Raw genomic sequence first — 19511 nt, forward strand, 5'->3', positions numbered from 1 at the left:
GTATATCGTGGGAAATATACAATACAACACGAGCTCCAATCGCTCGACTAATACTCTTTAGAGCTGGCATCAGTGTGTGATCTCGCGTTGATCGGTAAATATCTAAAATTCCGTATATAAGTCTTTCCCTTCCCTTTTCAGGTACGGATCTCGTTTCGCTGTAAATTTATCAGAAAAATTTAAGTACAAAAATCTTTTCCCCTCTAAGTGTGCCATGATTAATATGTTAATTATAAAGATAGTTATGAACAATATACTCCAATAATTAATTTCCTATTGGTGGATCTCGGGTTGTCCTCGATTTAGTCGGATCTCGCCTTGATATAAAGACGTATATATATATATATATATATATATATATATATATATATATATATATATATATATATATATATATGATTATTAATATGTAGTGACTGTTAATAATACAAAATGAATAATTTTGTATTATTAACAGTATGTATTTGTAATTTTTATTAGTATGTTAGTTATTTTGTAAACCACGAGCAGTAAGTTTTTATTTTTCTAGTTTTCATCTAAATTTAAACATTTGTATTTTTAGATTGTCTTGATAAAGGAAATAAATTGTCCGAAAGCTCGACAAAAGTTCAAAGTGTTTCTCTATTCATTTTATGTATATATATATATATATATATATATATATATATATATATATATATATATATATATATATATATATATATATATATATATATCAAACAGATGAAATAGAGAATGTGGAAAAATCCCCTTACGAATTTTTCCACATTCTCTATTTCATCTGTTTGATTTCGTACGAGTGGTCGTCAAACCATTAACCTTGGATCTTTTGATCACTGAGTGTGTTTCAAGGATCTACATCTCATGTTTTTATATATATATATATATATATATATATATATATATATATATATATATATATATATATATATATATATATATATATATATATATATATATATATATATATATATATATATATATATATATATATATATACGTCTTCATATCAAGGCGAGATCCGACTAAATCGAGGACAACCCGAGATCCACCAATAGGAAATTAATTATTGGAGTATATTGTTCATAAGTATCTTTATAATTAACATATTAATCATGGCACACTTAGAGGGGAAAAGATTTTTGTACTTAAATTTTTCTGATAAATTTACAGCGAAACGAGATCCGTCGCTGAAAAGTAAGGGGGAGGACTTATATACGAAATTTTAGATATTTACCGTTCAACGCGAGATCACACACTGATGCCAGCTCTAAAGAGTATTAGTCGAGCGGTTGGAGCTCGTGTTGTATTGTATATTTCCCACGATATAAAGATATATAATGGGCGTAACTTTTAAGTATCGCTTCTTTTGTGTCTTTAAAGTCTACGATTGACCTTTCAGAAAGTCCCTTAGTTTTATTACATACATAAGGGTGTGAAAAAAGAAAAAGAATACTTGACAAATAATAACCATTTAATAATGATAATTATTTGCAATACAATATTTTAAAACTATACATTAATATTCTTAAAAAACACTTACTACGAAACCAAAATGTAATTATTATATTCTTAAATAATACAAATTGTTACAAAATAATTATTTAAATGATTGCTTGTTTTAAAAATACATTACAAGAAAGTAAAATTTTTTATAAATATTATTAAAGTTTAAAAAATAAAATAACTCAATATGTAATTATTATTTGATAGTTAAAAAATGATTTTAAGTAAAATGATTTAAAAGATAAAAAGAAACACACATAATTTTCAGGGTCAACTCCTAATTGCATGAAAATTTGGATTTAGATTCTACCCATCCCCCACTTCAAAGTTGAATTTGTGCCGTTGATTGCTTTTACTTGGAGGGTGAAAAAATATACGTTTAAAATAAGTCCGGAAACAGATCTGACTAAGTTTAAGCAACTTTTGTTCTATAGAGTTTTTTTAACTTAGGTACTAGGTTAATTTAGTAGTAGGTCTAATTCTTGGAAAAAATGTAGCATATAAAAAAACGAAAAAATGGTATATTCTTAGTCTATAGAACCAGTAAAAGTAAATTTGTAGCTCATAAAAAAGACGATCTTATCCTTCAAATTCCAAATCAAATATTTTAACGTGATACATAGTACCAAAAAATGAAGCTCTTTTCGGGGAAAACCCATTAAAATTTTTTTGAAGTGTTAACAAAAAGCTTTATTTTATTTTATAAAAGTTATATACGGGTAGGAGAGACAACGGAACGAATTTTCGAACGTTTAAACAGACGACATCCCAGATTTACCAATTTCTGGACAATTGATCCAAAGGCTGGATTCTAACAACGAAACAGTTGTGGATTTTCAAGTTTTCAATGAGAGTTAGAATGAAAAAACATTAGTGACCTCAAGTATGATGGTTTGGAGAATTTGGCTGGTTATATCTGCCATAAATTGAAGGACTCCAGTATTCAATCCGAAGATGTTTCAACGTACACGTGGGTTGATCATTTGAGTAAGTGTAGTTTATGTAAACCATCAGACACTCTCTTGTCATATATTAAGTAACTGGAGACAATTTTTCCTTCCACATGAATGGTGATTCCATTTTGGTAACTAAAAATTATTTAGAAAACCTTATGTCCAAAAGTGTAACTGTAGACTGTTCTAACAAAGCGAACAAGTTATTTTTTAGGTCTCGGATGTACTTCCGAATTAAAGAATTAAACAAGTCTCTTAACAACCTGACATTGCGTAAAAGAAAAATTATGAAAACTGCTACATAGTTGCTGTATGTACGTCTATTTCACATGCACAAAATTTAAATAAAGTGCATGGCATGAAAACTGTAAAACTTATTTTTGTCTTTTCCAAGCCTCTTACTTAAATCTGATGAAATACATTATTTAAAAAGTAAAAAATTTTGTTTTTTTATCAATCCATTCAATTTATGGTTTTATTTTGGGGCTTTTCTTCCCCTTGGTAAAAATTATATTTACTAATGTGTAGGCCACTAATCAATTTTTGCCAACTAACGAAATATAATAATTTTAGTAGAAATATAATATAATCAAGAAACTGGGAACTTTACAAATAACTGAAAATCAATTTAAATAAAAGTAAATAGTTTAATAATTTTCCTCTAAACGATAAAAATCACTTAGTTTCTTTTAGTCATAATTCATTCATTTGTACTATTCTCAAATTTCATTCGCGTTCGTATTACGAACGCATAGACGGGACTATGCTTTACTCTGTTGTTAACGTCATGCGCCAATCGGACGAGCTTACGCAACTAGAATATCAGGGTGTGCATATTTCCGGGTCCCGGTGAATTCGTATCTATTTTAATTCCCATCCTAATTACAGACCAACTGGCAACTCTGGTGCGCAGGTAATTTTTAAATAACGCATTAACTACCGGTGAATTGGTAACTTTCATTTTTTAAGTATTGTTGATAATCTAATATCGGTATTCCAGGTATTTAGCGCTACACTCCTAGAAAATGGAAAAAATGTCACAGGAAGTGAAACCGATGATGAAACGAAACGCAAAAGAGAAAACTTGGATGATTGTTTTAATAGAAGTAAAATTAAAAAACGGTCACCAAGCAGAGCAGGCAACGAAAACAAGGAAGACATGGAAAATGTTATGATTACAATAATGAAAGAGCTAATGAATAAAAACGATGAAATGCTTCAGGAAATAAAACCAATAAGGAAAGAATAACAACAAACCAATAAAGAGTTAATGGGTGTAAAAGCAGAGAAACAAAAACTAAAAAAAGAAGTAAAACAGCTACATGAATGAATGGAGCAACTGGAGAAATTTAGCAAAAAGAAAAGCTTGATCGTAACTGGGTTGAAAGTAGAAACAAATGATTATAAGAAATTAAAAGAAGAAATGGAAAATTTCAGAGCCCAAGAGTTGCAAATACAAATAAAACTAAGAAGTGCAAAAAAAAATAGGAGAAACAGTATGCGCAATAGAAACAGAAGCCCTCACGGATAAAATGGAAATCCTAAACAAGAAACGTAAACTAAAACAGCATAAAGATCGTATCTATATAAACAACGATTGGACATCGAAAGAAAAAGAAATACAAAAGGAAATAACTAAAATAGCAAAGGACGAAAGAAGCAAAGGTAAGCAAACGAAAATCAGCTACAAGAAATTAATAGTGAATGGCAAAATCTAGATATGGGACGAAGAGAGAGAACAGCTGATAGAAAATTCAAAAAACTAATAAACGAAGAACAGCGGCTGAAATATGATATTGACATGGCAAAAAAAGACTCGGAAATGCAAACGGTTAACGAAAACAAAATAACGCACACAAAATAAAGAAATAATCTCAATAAGAAGAAAAGAACAAAACCCATTAGAATGGGCTCTTGGAATATTAGAACCATGCTGGCAGCAGGTAAGATGCAATAAATAGCTCTTGAAATGAAAAAATACCAACTAGAAATCCTAGCCGTACAGGAAATACGATGGAAGAAAGAAGGAAAAATTGAGAAGAAAAACTTTAGCATGTATTATTCGGGAGAAAACAAACAGGGAACGAATGGTACGGCATTTATGGTGAACAAAAAAATGAGGAAAAAACTGATACAATTCAAAGCAGTTAATGAAAGGATATCTTCATAAGAAAATAAACAAGCCCACATCTCGATAGTCAATTGCTATGCACCCACCGAAGAAGCAAACCAAGAAGATAAAACAGAATTCTAAGACATCCTGGAAGAAACCTGTGAAAATATTCCGAGGAATGACATATTAATAATATTGGCTGATTTCAATGCAAAGATCGGAAAGGAGGACTATAAGCGCAATGTAGCTGGCAAAGAAACCATTCATGAAACTACGAATGATAATGGAGGAGAAATCTGCAACCTAGCAGCAGCAACAAATACATATATAGTTAGTACTGGGCATAAACATAAAAAAGAAAACAAAATAACATGGATGATACCAGGAAGAATGGATGGAAACCAAATAAATCATACTATAATTTCGAAAAAGTGGACACAAATAGTACAAGACGTAAGGTCATATAGAGGGGCAAATGGAGGCACTGACCACATATTGTTGATAGCAAAACTTAAGATGAAAATAATCAAAGCAAATAATCATAAGGAAGGAAAAAGGAGGAAATGGAATATAGCCAATCTGAAAACGCAAGAAACAAAGCAACAATATACAGAACAACTGGAACAGAAATTGGGTCAGTACGAGCACATAGAAATAGAAGGAGAATGGAAAAACATAAAGAACAGCATAATAGAGACAGCAGAACAAATAATAGGATTCCAAAAAAAACAAAGAATCGAAAGAATGGTTTGATGAGGAATGTCACCAAAAAAGTCAACTGAAGCATCTCGCAAGAAACAAATGGCTACAAAGTGCCGAACAGGAACAACTGGACCAATATAGAAAAGAAAAACAAGAAGCATTGAAACTCTATAGAAGAAAGAAGAACACATGGATCTCTGAACAAATGCAAGAATTAGAAACGAATAATAAAGACAACAAGAAATTGTTCGAATAGATAAAACAACAACACAGTACCAAAAAATCTGTCACAAAAATAAACAAAAAAAATTGGGAAAAACATTTCACGGACCTATACAAAAACGACAAAAAGGCATATTCAGAGAATGAGGATATAAGAGATAACAGAGATGAAGAGGAAGTCGCACCTACTTATTGGGAATTCATGGAGGTATTAAAACAACTAAAAGTAAACAAAACGCCAGGGCCAGATGAAATCAACAACGAACTGATCATCAACGGCGGAGAGGAGCTCACGAAGCGAATGCACAAGTTAATGGTTACAATTTGGAAGGACGAAAGCATGCCCATAGAATGGAAAAACGGACACATCGCACCAATCTTTAAGAAAGGAGATCCAACTAAGTGCTGCAACTACAGACCAATTATGCTACTAAATACAACGTATAAGATATTGACCACAATTATAAGAAACCGACTAAATCAATACACAGAAAAAATTATAGGACAATATCAACAGGGTTTTAGAACAATAGATCAAAGGAAGATCAACAATAGATGCAATACACGTACTGACACAAACAATTGAAAAAAGCTATGAACATGACATAGAATTACACATACTATTCATCGACTTCCAACAGGCCTTCAACAGCATATACAGACAACAATTATTAAAAGAAATGAAAAAAATGGAGATACCGGCAAAATTAATAAGACTAACTAGAATGACAATAAAAGACTCAACAGAAAAAGTTAAAACAAATGAGGGCGATACAAATGACATCAAAATAGAACTTGAAGTAACACAAGGAGACAGTCTGTCAACGACAAACGACACTATTTAATATCGCTCTAGAAGGAGTAATTGGGGACACAGGGCTGAAAAAGGCAATTATTCAAAGCTCAACACAGATCATAGGATATGCAGATGAACTGGGACTGGTAGCACGAGATAAAAAAAGACTAGAAGAGGCACTTTTAACCCTGGTAAGAGAAGCAAAGACGAGAGGACTAATAATCAATCAGAATAAAACAAAATATCTTATAAGCACACGAGACAATGTAAACAGAATAGCAGAAATAAAGATAGGTGAAAATACATTCCAGAGAGTAGATTGCTTCAAATACCTGGGGGTGATGGTGGACGGCAAAAACGGAAGGAGTATAGAGATAAACGACAGAATTAAAGCAGGTAATAGAGTATATTGGAAATATCACCAACTACTCAAGGACAAAAACCTGAGCAAAAAAAACAAAATCAAAAATATACACAACAGCAATCAGATCAGTGATAGCCTATGGAGCAGAAGTAATGTGCCTTACGAAAAAAAAAGAAGAAAAGTTAAAAATAATTGAGAGAAAAATTATAAGGATACATGGACCAGTAAAGACAGAAACAGGGGAATATTGAAAGCTGATGAACCATGAAATAATAAATATAAATAAAGGAGAAGATATAGTAAAATTCATTAAAGCACAAAGCCTCAGATGGTTTGGGCACACACAAAGAAGAGGGGTAGAAGAACTGATCAGGAAGATAATGAACTGGAAACCAGTAAAAAATAGACCAAGAGGAAGACCAAAAATTAGATGGGAAGATCAACTGCTAGACGACATATCAAAGATGGAAATTGCAAACTGGAGAGAAAAGATTCAGGACCGGAGAGAGTGGAAGAAGATAGTAGAGAGGGCAAAAAAACATCACAACCTATGAACTAAGACCTAAAGGAAAAGCGGACTAATTTACCGCGTGAAATGGATTAAAAGAGCTCATATTTGAGCGAACTATAGTCTAACAAGAGTGAACGGTCCATATAATAATTCCAGGTATGTACCTGTATAAATTACCCTCCTTGAAGTTGGTGTAAAAGGTATTCACCATTTATGTATTGTCTTTTGGAAGGATTACTAGAGAAAATCCAAATAAATTTTGAAAAAATGGCTGAAATCGCTGAAATTCTTGTAACAGATTCCGTAATGAGTGTACATGGGTGGTAAATGATTTTAAATTTCACTTAAAGAAAGTGCTAAAAGTCTAAAACATTTATGGTACTGTTCTGCATCTGGTTTCCAGGCAACCTGTTATACCGACGGTTAGTTTTTTTAATATTTTGAGTAGTAACTATGTTGGTTATCAACAATTTGATGTCAAAAATGCACATTTTGCCATTTTTTGTCTACCAGTAAGAAGAAAAACATTCAAAACAAAATTTAAGATAACCGCATTATAGAGCATGTAAAACAATTTAAACAAGGTTTTATAAATTTCGCTATACTTAATTGTTGCTTATAAAACTATAAATTAAGTCAGTTTAACGTTAATATAACTTATGTAAAAAATACAACTTATATCTCGATATTACGTGAAATAGCTCAAAGAAATGAGTAAAAATACACGGTTTTTATGACACTCAGTGTAACTACGTAACAATTGTTTTAGTTTCTATATGGACGGAATAACAAAATTTATGTAAATCTGACCAATTTTTTCTCAATTTAATTATTTATTGACAATTTAAATGAAAAATAGCCGATTTTAAGAATTTTCGTCTATAAGTTACAATGTTTTACCAAAAAACTGAAAAAAGAACCGATTAGTTTATTGAAATAGCCTTAAAATGAGTTGAAGTAAAATAGAATTGGAGCTTTGTTTATCAATAAACATTAACTATTCAAATTTATTTCTTACGTTTTAAGCTAACTACCTGAGGTACCCCTAAACCCTAAAAATGTCATCAAAACGACGATTTTGAAGCTCTTCCGACTGGATTAAAGAAGCTATTATCGATTCAAACAAAAGTTGTGTATTTTTAATTCTAAATTTCAACTATTTAATTAAAAATAAAGTGTTTCAGTTGAAATTTCAAAGTTGCTACACCCACCGCTTTCGCAGGCAGAATAAGAACCCTGCTATTGCATAAGTATATAGATTTTGAAAAACCATTCAAAAAGCATTCCAAAGTTTTTTCGATATGCCGTCTAGATCTCGAGATATTTGACAATCGCCTTTCTGGACAGAGCCCTTAAATAATGTAAACATTCTTATTCAAGCTAGACATAAGCCGAGTGAGAGAGCTGACCGTGAAATTCATTTGCGATGTTTCCAAATTTACCGGATCTCGGGTTGTCTGCAAAATATATATTTACCATATACACAACGGATCGCGCGCGCTGCCCTCTACAGCGGATTTAGTGGAACCACTGCAATATAAAATTCACCAAAAGGGGTGCAAAATGAGGTCCAGGCAAAAATCGATTTCCTTGTACCCTAACCATTGTTACATCGAGATGTCACTATATACACGTGAATACAAGGTGAGATCCAAAATCGGATCTCGCCTTGCAAAACGGATCTCATCTTGTATAGCTTATGATACAAACGGATCTCGCCTTGATATGAAACGGATCTCGCCTATATATATATATATATATATATATATATATATATATATATATATATATATATATATATATATATATATATATATATATATATATATATTACACTGGAAGTTTCTGCGGGAGCTATATGTGCTTTCTGTTGTTTCCCGGGTTTGACTCCGCGTTGAATAATTTTGGTTTTGAGAAAAACCATTATTTTGACGACGTTTCGGCCAGATCTCACTTGCCACTGTCAAGTCAGGTAGTTCCGCTTCTCGCTGTTGCTTGAAGTAGACTGAATTTTTATTCACGATACCGTAACTTATATAGTTGATCCTGATGTATTTGCTTGACCTGCGCGTCTCTTGGATCTTGTGATTGGTCCAGTATATGTTGGGGGTCTGGAAGGGTGACACGCGTAGATGTCGCTGCTTGATTTATTTTGGCCTTTTTCTTCAATACCGTTTTCCATGTTGTAGGAAGCCGTTGCGCATCATCTCTTTGGTTTAGACCGTTGGGATTTCTTTCGATTTCTATCGATTCTCTGATTTCACGTTTTCTTTTTATTTCTATGTTAGCTAACATCGTTGTTTGGTTCAGGTTTATTTTATGTCCTGTATTTGCGACATGTTGTGCAAGGGATGACGTGGTTTCTCCCCTTTCGATGGCATTTCGGTGTTCTTCTCGTCTTACATGGATTCTTCGGTTGGTCTGTCCAATGTACGACTTTCCACAATCCCCACACGGAATCTCGTATACTCCTTGACTTTCTAACGATATTTTGGTTTTTGGTGTTGGTAGAATAGTTGAGATCTTTCTGTCGGTGTTAAATATCGTTTCTATGTTATGTTTTCTCAGCACTCTCCCTATTTTCTCTGTTGTACCCTTAACATATGGCAGAATGGTTTTGCCGATCGGTTTTTCGTCTTCTGTTGGGTCCTTCATTCTTCTTCGAGCATTTTGAGCTTTTTCGATGGTGTATGTTGAGAAGCCGTTTTCTCTTAACGCTGTTTTCACATTATGCATTTCTTCATTTTGATGTTCTTGGTCTGTCAGTCTTTCAGATCTTGTAATCAAAGTTTTGATGACTGAATTTAATTGTGCAGGATGGTGGTGTGAAGCAGCATTTAGATATCTATCGGTATGTGTCGGTTTCCGATACACTGTATGGCCTATGTGTCCGTCTTGTTTCTTTATTATTAACACATCTAGGAATGGTATTTGATCGTTTTCTTCCAGTTCCATAGTAAACTGAATTTTATGGTGGATATTGTTGATGTGTTCTAAAAATGCCTTTAGTTTTTCTTCTCCGTGGGTCCAGATGATAAAAGTGTCATCCACGTATCTAAGCCAAAGTTTAGGTTTGTATTCAGCTGTTTCTATTGCCCGCTGTTCTATTTCCTTCATAAACAAGTTCGCTATTACTGGTGACAGTGGGGAACCCATCGGTGCTCCCTCAACTTGTTTATATCTTTGCTCCTTATAAATGAAATATGTGTTATTTAAACAGTGTTTGGTTAGGTTTAGAGTATCCGGTGATATTGGGTACTTTTTGCTTATGATGTCCAGTGATTCATCTATAGGAACATTCGTGAAAAGTGAGACTACATCGAAGCTGACTAGTAAATGTCCCGGCTCAAGAGTCACACCTTTCATACGCTCGATGAAGTGGCTCGCGTTCTTGACGTAAGAATCCGCTTCCTCCGTGTATGGTTGCAGCTGTTGAGCCAGAAATTTTGCCAGCGGTTGTAAGGGAGATCCGGTTGTGAGCTCCATCGGAGCTCCTGAAGTGCTGAAAGAATTCAAACCACAGGATCTTAATTCTTTAGACTTTGAATCTTCAAAAAGTATGTGTGTGTGTGTGTGTGTGTGTGTGTGTGTGTGTGTGTGTGTGTGTGTGTGTGTGTGTGTGTGTGTGTGGACGTTCTTCGCAGTACCTTCCTTCGCAATGGCCTATAGATCTGCTGTTAATGAATCAACGGGCCAAACACCAACAAAAGTCCTATTTGGACGTGAGATGCGTCTACCCTGTTTGTGTTTTATTGGCACTGGTTTAAGCAACCAACTGGCTAGTTAAAATCTTCAAAAAGAAAAATAGGAAAACAAAACAGGTACTGCACTAAATCACTATTCTATAAAGTTTTAAAGAATGGTGAAAAAATTTGGCGTGACTGGTTAGTTTATTCCAAAAGCACAGGCTCTTTATTCTGCTTATATTGTCGAGTCTTTTTAAGCGAAAATTGCACTTTTTTCTTTTTTACTGGATTTGACGACTGGAAAAAGGCTAAAGAAAAATGTGACAGTCATGAAAGGTCAGTCGTTCATTTAGAACATCTTAAAAAGTTTATTTCAAAAAATTCATTGAGTATGAGAAAGATCGATGATTCTCTGCGGCAATAGATTGAACATGAGACGCACATATTGGCAAAATATATTACAAAGAGTCGTTAGTGTCCTATGATCCTCTTTTAAAAGAACATATTGAAAAATATGCTTTAAAAGGCTGTGGTTCAGTATCTTATTTATCAAAAACGATTTGTTTTGAATTTTTGCCAGTGCTTTCGGACCACATATTAGAAGAAATTGTAAAACAAATTCATTGTGGCAAATATTATTCAATCAGTGACTCTACGCCTGATATAACACGTACAGGGGCCTGATTCTAATTCATTTCGACAGTCGCAATTTCATTTCGACACCGCCATGACAGCCGCAGAGTATAGCGATTCTTATTCATTTCGATATTAGTTACAACTGGGGATATTAACCTTATCATGTTGACACTGCTCAGAATTTGGGTTAGCGCTCCGGTTTATTGGAATTTGTTGATAGTCTGGGAAAATTATCGAAAAAATGCCATTTTTCGGAAAAATTATTTACCAGCTATTTTATTGCTAAAATCGATTCTTAAGATTGCATATATTAGTAATATGGGGTATGACAAGTCCGCAGAAAGTGTGTTATTTTATTTATAAACAAATTAGCACTCCTAAATCTTCTTTTTTTTTCAATTAGTGGTCTGTAACTCCTAAAATTTTTCCTTTGAGCCAAAAACACTCAAACAAATATTCACCGTAATTTAGTTCTGCACAAAGTGATTTTTTTTCCGATTTCCTTCAACAAAAATTTTACTCAGAAAATATGCAATTTTCAATTAAAATTTTAGGGAAGTACCTAATTATTTATCAATAATTAAATAATTGATGACATGAAAGATTTATTATAGTAGATTATACAGAGGGGCTAAATTATGGAATAAATTAATTTGGTGATGACGTAATCGATAATTTTGTTAATAGGAATAATGGTCGTGTGGTAGGTCACTTGAAAGGGCGTTCAATTCTCTATTCAGTAATTTAAACATTAATATCATTAGGTATTTATACAGGGTTGCCAAAAAATAATTTTTAAATTAAATTAATTGGCGCAAAAAGAAGAATGTATGTAATTTATTTAACTCAAAATACATTGTACTGCTGTCAGAAAATAGAAAAAGGTTTATTTCACAAATAAACATTTCTTTTCGCTTAAATTAAATCGTTTTAAATCTCCTACCTGTTGGCAGTTTGAACATTTAATTTAAGCTAAAAGCAATGTTTATTTGCAAAATAAACATTTTTTTCTGTTTTCTGACAGCAATAGAATGTATTTTCAGTTAAATAAATTACATGCATTATTCTTCTTGCCTCAATTAATTTAATTCAAAAATTTTTTTGGCCTCCCTGTATAAATAATGATATTAATGTTTATAATAGGGCTTTTCATCGATTGTCATCTGTTTCGAGCTTCTGTCATATGTTGAATAATCTGTGTATAATATTAATATTTACGGATTATACGAAATATGACAGAAGCTCGAAATAAATGACTGTGAATGAAAAGCCCTATACTGAATAGAGAATTGAACGCCTTTGTAAATGAGCTACAACACGAACCCCTATTCCTATTTAAAAAATAATCGATTACGTCATCACGCTCGGATGGATGACGTCACTAGTTTGAAATATATGCCAAAAAAATTTAATTTAAAAATAAAAATCAACCTGTTTCGGGATTTTTCTCTAAGATCGTCCATTTTAGAGAAAATGAATTTATTCCATAATTTAGCCCCTCTCTGTATATCAGGAGACCGGCGACAATCTAACCAATAGTTTAGCAATAATTAAAATGTTAATTAAAAAATTTCGGTCGAAATAATAACCAGAAAGATTATGATACACCAGAATAACTATGATTTTCGTATAAAAAAGCACTATACCTATTCAACGTACCTTACAGGATTGAAATTGGACCATTTAAGCGGTCTCAGGAATGTTATAAAGAAACATTTTTTTGGCTTATAAACAAATAGAACCCCTCAGAAAATATTAGATTAAATTAAATTAAGTTAACGCTGTTGAAAAGGGCACGGCTTCTGTGATTCCAGGTATAACCGGTCAAATTTGACCGGCTATTGCGACAGAGTTATAAACAACAGGATTTTAATCTTTGAACCATTAGATACCTTTTAATTCCGGTAATCTTTGTACATACAAATTTTCATATTTTCAAGACACTCATAACAAAAAAGATTTATGTCACTGTTACCAAATTATTTAATTATTGATAAATAATTACTTCTCTCAAATTTTAGTTAATTAAAGATTTTGTTTGGAAAACCCAAATTTTCCGAGGAAAATTTCCGTCGAAGGAAATTGGAATAAATTATCAATGTGCAGAATTAAATTACTGTCAATTTTTATGCGAGTGTTTTGGTTTAAAGTTAAAATTTTCGGAGTTATAGAGCAATAATTAAAAAAAAGATTTCGGAGCGCTAATTTGTTTATAAACAAAATAGCACACTTTCTGTGGACTTTGCACAGCTATATTACCAATATAGGAAATCTTAAGATTTGATTTCAGCATGTCCAGCAATAAAATAGCTGGTAATTAATTTTCCTTGTTTTTTACTAATTTTCCCAGATTATTACCTTACATCCTTCATTGAGTCAGTGGCGGCCCGTGAGGTAGTGCCATAGAGCCATGGCACTACCTTGCTAACTATCCATAAACATATTTTTTATCTTCAAAACTTTTTAATTCCTATTAATTTTTTTGTGTGTAGGTATTTCTTTTGATCTTCATAAATTATATAAAATATGGCAACTATGGGCGCAATACAATCCCTGCCGACAGCGGAGAGTATTCGACAGGAGAATCTCCTTCGCGCCGAAGTCAGTACTGGCATGAGTAAAGAGAGAAAGATTTTACGAGCATTATATGTAAGTGACAGAGAAAGAGCTATATTGGACTATTAGTATACCTTAACATTAGAATCTCTGTGCCAGGCACGAGGGTATGAAGCCAGGTCTATTTATTTTGAGTTTCTTTACGTGCTGGTTTGTCGCTTTTATTATGTATATTTTCTGTTAAAAAGTTTTTGTATTTATAATTAAACTTTTGGTGCATCATGATCGTGGGTATTTTGATAATATTTTGATTATTTCTTAAGTTTAATTTATAAATTGACAATAAAGATTAGTATTTTAAAAATTTTTTTGGTGGTTTTTCGCTAGAAAAAAAAACTACAAATGTTATAAGGTGTTGTGGAGCTTTCGAGTTAGCTTTAAGAGGTCACGATGAAAAAGAAAATTCAGAAAATAGAGGCATATTTAAGGAGCTGGTCAATTTTAGCGCCGAATTAGACAACGACTTAAAGGTTCATATTATTTAAAGTACCAGATCTTTCAAAGGTCTACCTTCTCCGGACATTTAGTTGCTTCTAATTTATTTATGTCGGAGAAGTTTTCTGCTTATAAGCATCAGTTCTCCGAATCATTTCTTAATGAACCATGGAGACAATTTTAATTTTTAAGCAAAACTCGGTTTAAAACTGAATTAGAAGTAGGTACTGTATTAGCGAGACGAATTAAGTACTACCTCTGGGGCTGTTTCGCTATCGGTTTTATTGTAGAGGGAAGGTTCAAAAAGCACATTTGAAGAAACTATTAAACTTTTAAGTATTTTAGTTACCATTCCTATATCAACATCTGAAGCAGAACGCTGTTTTTCAATGTTTACATCGAAACCTAGTGCTTTAGGTATGCTATCTGCAGAAAAGCATTTTGTAAATTGTATTGATAATTTTAATTATAAAGTCATTGAAAACTTTGCAACCAAAAAATAGAAGAATGAACTTCAATATATCGTAAACTTTAAAAGTGACATTACAAAAATTTGTGCATGTGTGTGAATAATGAAATAGTATTATTTTTATAAATTGGTAAATAGAGACTAAATCGTAATAACAATTTTCAAGCACTATCAGCAGTAAATGCTGGTGGTAGGTTAAGAGGTTTTTATTATTAATTAATTTACGGAACTGTTTTGATCAATGTTGGACAATTGCTTGGCACCTCAGATCAATAAACTTAAGATATGTACATAAGATAAAAGTATCCGCGCATTTTTTTTTTTAGTTTTTGTTGTCAGTATACCTTTTTTTTGACAATATCGTGAATCCGTCACTAAAAATTTTGGCGGCTGCCCGAGTTGTGGCACTACCTTCTTAAAGTGGTACGAGCCGCCACTGCATTGAGTTGATGATTCATGTTGTGGACATTCTCAATTATTATATTTCTAATTTAATACTATTCTGTCTAATTCCTCAAAACAAGCAAATTTCAATTAAACCCAGCCATATTAATACCTTTTGCTTTAGGCTACGGCTCCACGGGCTGGAAATTGACGCTAGCAGTAGCCGCAAAACGAACTTAAGGTTCCGCAGAACGGAATAGGAATAGCCGAACTGTACCGACTACAGGACTTGTGCGTAGTCGGTTCAGTTCGGCTATTCCCATTCCGTTCCGCGGAACCTTAAGTTCGTTTTGCGGCTACTGCTAGCGTCAATTTCCAGCCCGTGGAGCCACAAACCATATATACTCATAGACCTTTCACGTAAATTGTCAAGGTCAAGACAGCAAATTAGTTACCATTCCAATCCAGAGATGTCGCTGTCAGTAAATTCTCTTGTCATATTTAACAACTGACAGTTGACAATTAAATTAATTTGTTATTTACTTTTTATTTTACAGTTTGTGGCTTAATTATTTTATTATAGTGGTGCTACGTTTTTAATTAGATTTAATCACAATTTTAATCTATTATATTAACCTCCTCCCCGTTTTTATGAGTAGAATTTTTAGTTTACATTGATCATCCCGTGTTGTGTTTCTCCACATTTAAAAAAACAATATATTAGATCCTGAAACAGTTTATTCCAATAGACAAGTGTGTCATCAACATTTCGGGCCTATATATTTTTGGAAGTTTGTAAAAGATTATAAGGTAATATTTATCCAAACAATCATTCTACAAGATTCTTTCAAAAATTTTCATTCAACTCAATATTACACATCAGTGTCTCAGTGCTTTCATTTGACACATGGCAGTAGTGTTTAGCATTTTGAAAACAAATTGGAATATTTGAAGTTTTCAGTAAAATATTGAATAAAACATTGAATTGTCTTTCTGTTGTTTTAATTTCCTGCGAAATTTCATCAAAAATCACGCAAAATTTATAATTTGAAATTCCCACGTAACTATAATTTGTCAATTTAGTTCCCATTCCAATCAAGAGATGGCGTTAATTCGATCCGAAAGATTAACATGGTCGTGAAACGTCTAAGAGTATGTATGGTTTGTGCGTGGAGCCGTAGCCTTAGTTTTATTTGCAAGAAATAAACAAAACACCAGAGAGTTATATATTAGCATAGAGAGAGCCTTCACTATGCGCGTCCTGACGACAAGATCCATCTTCGACTGGTTTGCGCTATCTCTTTCTAACACATCGTACCGAAAAACTAAGATGACATAAAGGTGGGAGTATAGGCACTGAAGAGGAGGACAACTGTCTCAGCTTAATATGCGTAAGAGTGAAACAGCACTAATCCAAAGAAAAAAGATGGTGTCGTCACTTCGCTTTGAATGACACTCTATGTCAATATATACCTCTATGCAAAACACATCTAAACTAAACCTAACCTCGCTTTTGGCCATTCATTCATCTCCGTGTCAAATACTTTCGACATCGAAATTATCTATAATATCAACCACTTTTTTGGAGTCGCTATTAATTTCGATAGTCGCTATTTCGTGACGTCATTTCGTTAGTTCAACTAAAATCCACAAGGCTCGCACAGTCGCATTTCGACGTCGCCATATTGAAAGCGACTTGTATAAGTGTCGAAATTTGATTTAGAATCAGGGCCATCAACTGACATTCATTATTAGGTATTGGCGATTCGGATTAAGATCGCAGCGCCAATGTGGTATCAAATTGAACCGAGCTAAGGGGCCATTGTGAAGTTAGTCGTATTGATGACAGTGAAGAAACTACCCAAACTACCGGCGCGGCGTCCCATTGTTTACATATTTTAAGTTGTATTTGATTGTATGTTTAGTTTTGTGTTTTAGTTTTGTTCGTTTTTCTGTGTTTTTCTTTTATATTTAATTATATTTTGTACACAAAACACACTGAACATTTAACGAAAACAACAAATAACGTAACAACAAACAAAATAAATAACAACAAACGAGTAATATACAGCAACAATTAAACCATAAACAAACAAAGTCTCCTAGCCTAAACATTATGCCAGATGCCATGCCTTCAACCGTCAACGTGAAAGAAAATAAACAATGGCCCCTTAGCTCGGTTACTGCAATATCCTCCAGAGGGCGTATTGCTTAGGACGAGATGCCAATTGCTCGGACACCGGATCACCTGTCGAGAGGTTCATACAGTTTTTAGATAACACAATGACAACACTGCATGGCCACAGAACCGAATATCGATGACTGCAGGGGACAATCGTATGACAATGCGAAATGCGACTAACATGTCTGGCGTTTATAGCGGTCTCCAAGCCCGAATAAAATCTAGGAATAGGAATAGTTTGGCAAAATATGTACCATGTGCCATTTGTTTGTAAATAATTATGTTAATTCACTTTATAAGTTGTGAATTTGTGTCTTTGTGGCTTTTTGTATATTTGTAATAAATTACCTAATAATAATAAAATAGTTTTAATAAATTGTTAACCTAAGACGCATCTATACCTACTGGAGAGTGGCGGTAATATGACTTAGCCCCTGGCGGTCCATGAACTAAATCCGGCACTGTTGTCCGCAAGTGCCACCAAATTTGACTTGTCCGGAAATGCTCTGTTCGCAAGTGCGCCGACACCAAAAAAAAGAACGGTATAACATCAAACATCACTAATTAAAATATCGGTTTATATTTGCTGTCTACTCTCCCACCGCAGCTAATTTTTTCATTAAATTTAAAAATAATTAAGATTTAGAAAAAAAAATTAACAAAACCCCAAAAAAAATTCAGATATTTATAATACAATATTTAAATTGTACTAGTACACTTTAGAAGACCAAAAATAAGCATTTTTTCAAGATTTTTTTTCTCAGAACTTTTATTGAAAATGAACATAAAACTTTTTACCTATTAATACCTATTTCTTAAAGAATGCAAAAAATATATCATTTTTTATTTGTGTACTTACACTAATATTGTAGAGGGCGCCAAAGTCGAGGCCTCGAAAAAAAGTAGCTCTGATGGTGGACAGTTAATCTCAGGATTGGGATCTCTGAAATAAAAAAATCGAACGGCATTTGAAAAAGGAAGGTTTCTAACGTGACAATTTATCACCGTTAGTGAAAAATTCCGCAAAAGAAAGATTTTACGGAAATTTGAAAAAATTTTGTGAAAAAATCGCCTGTTTTTCTTCAGTTTTTCATGGTTAAAAAATATTTATCTTTTATTTTTTGGTTAAATTGTGGTAAATTATCACGTAAGAAACCTTCCTTTTTCAAATGCCGTACGATTTTTTTGTTTCAGATATCCCAATCCTGAGATTAACTGTCCGCCATCATTTTTCGAGGCCTCGACTTTTGCGCCATCTACAATATTAGTGTACGTGCATAAATAAAAAAAGATATATTTTTTGTACTCTCTAAGAGTTAGAGATTAATATGTAAAAAGTTTTATGTTCATTTGTAAAAAAGTTTCTGAGAAAAATTTTTTTGAAAAAAATGATTATTTTTGGTCCTGTAAAGTGTACTAGTATCTTAACAAAATAAAAACCAATAATCCGTCGATTGTCACCATTTATCCCTTTATCCTAAAGATAAATAACAGTTTGTCGACGAAAAATTCATTCGATCATATTAGCTTTGTTCCAGCAGAATTTTGAACTGATTCAGAATCGTACTGAGCGTGCGCTTTACATAAAACCGTACGCGTTTTATGTAAAGCGCACGCTCAGTACGATCCTGAATCAGTTCAACATCAGTTCAACATTCTGCTGGAACAAAGCTATTATTATGTTCGTCGACGAATTGTACATTCGATGAATTGTGCGTTCGACCAACTGTTTGTCGACCAAATGTTGTCGACTAATTTTCCGTCGACGAAGTGTTCTCGACCAACTTTCCTAGACCCATTCTAAAGTACTTTGACAAATGTTTAGCAGGTAATATATTTTATAAAATGCATCGTTTTCCCGTCATTTAAGCTTGAATACTTACATTTGAGTACTCGTCGAAAAAATATACATTCAATTACCCATAACTCACTTTAA

The sequence above is a fragment of the Diabrotica virgifera genome, chromosome 4, assembly GCF_917563875.1.
Source record: "Diabrotica virgifera virgifera chromosome 4, PGI_DIABVI_V3a".
Taxonomy (NCBI): Eukaryota; Metazoa; Arthropoda; class Insecta; order Coleoptera; family Chrysomelidae; genus Diabrotica; species Diabrotica virgifera.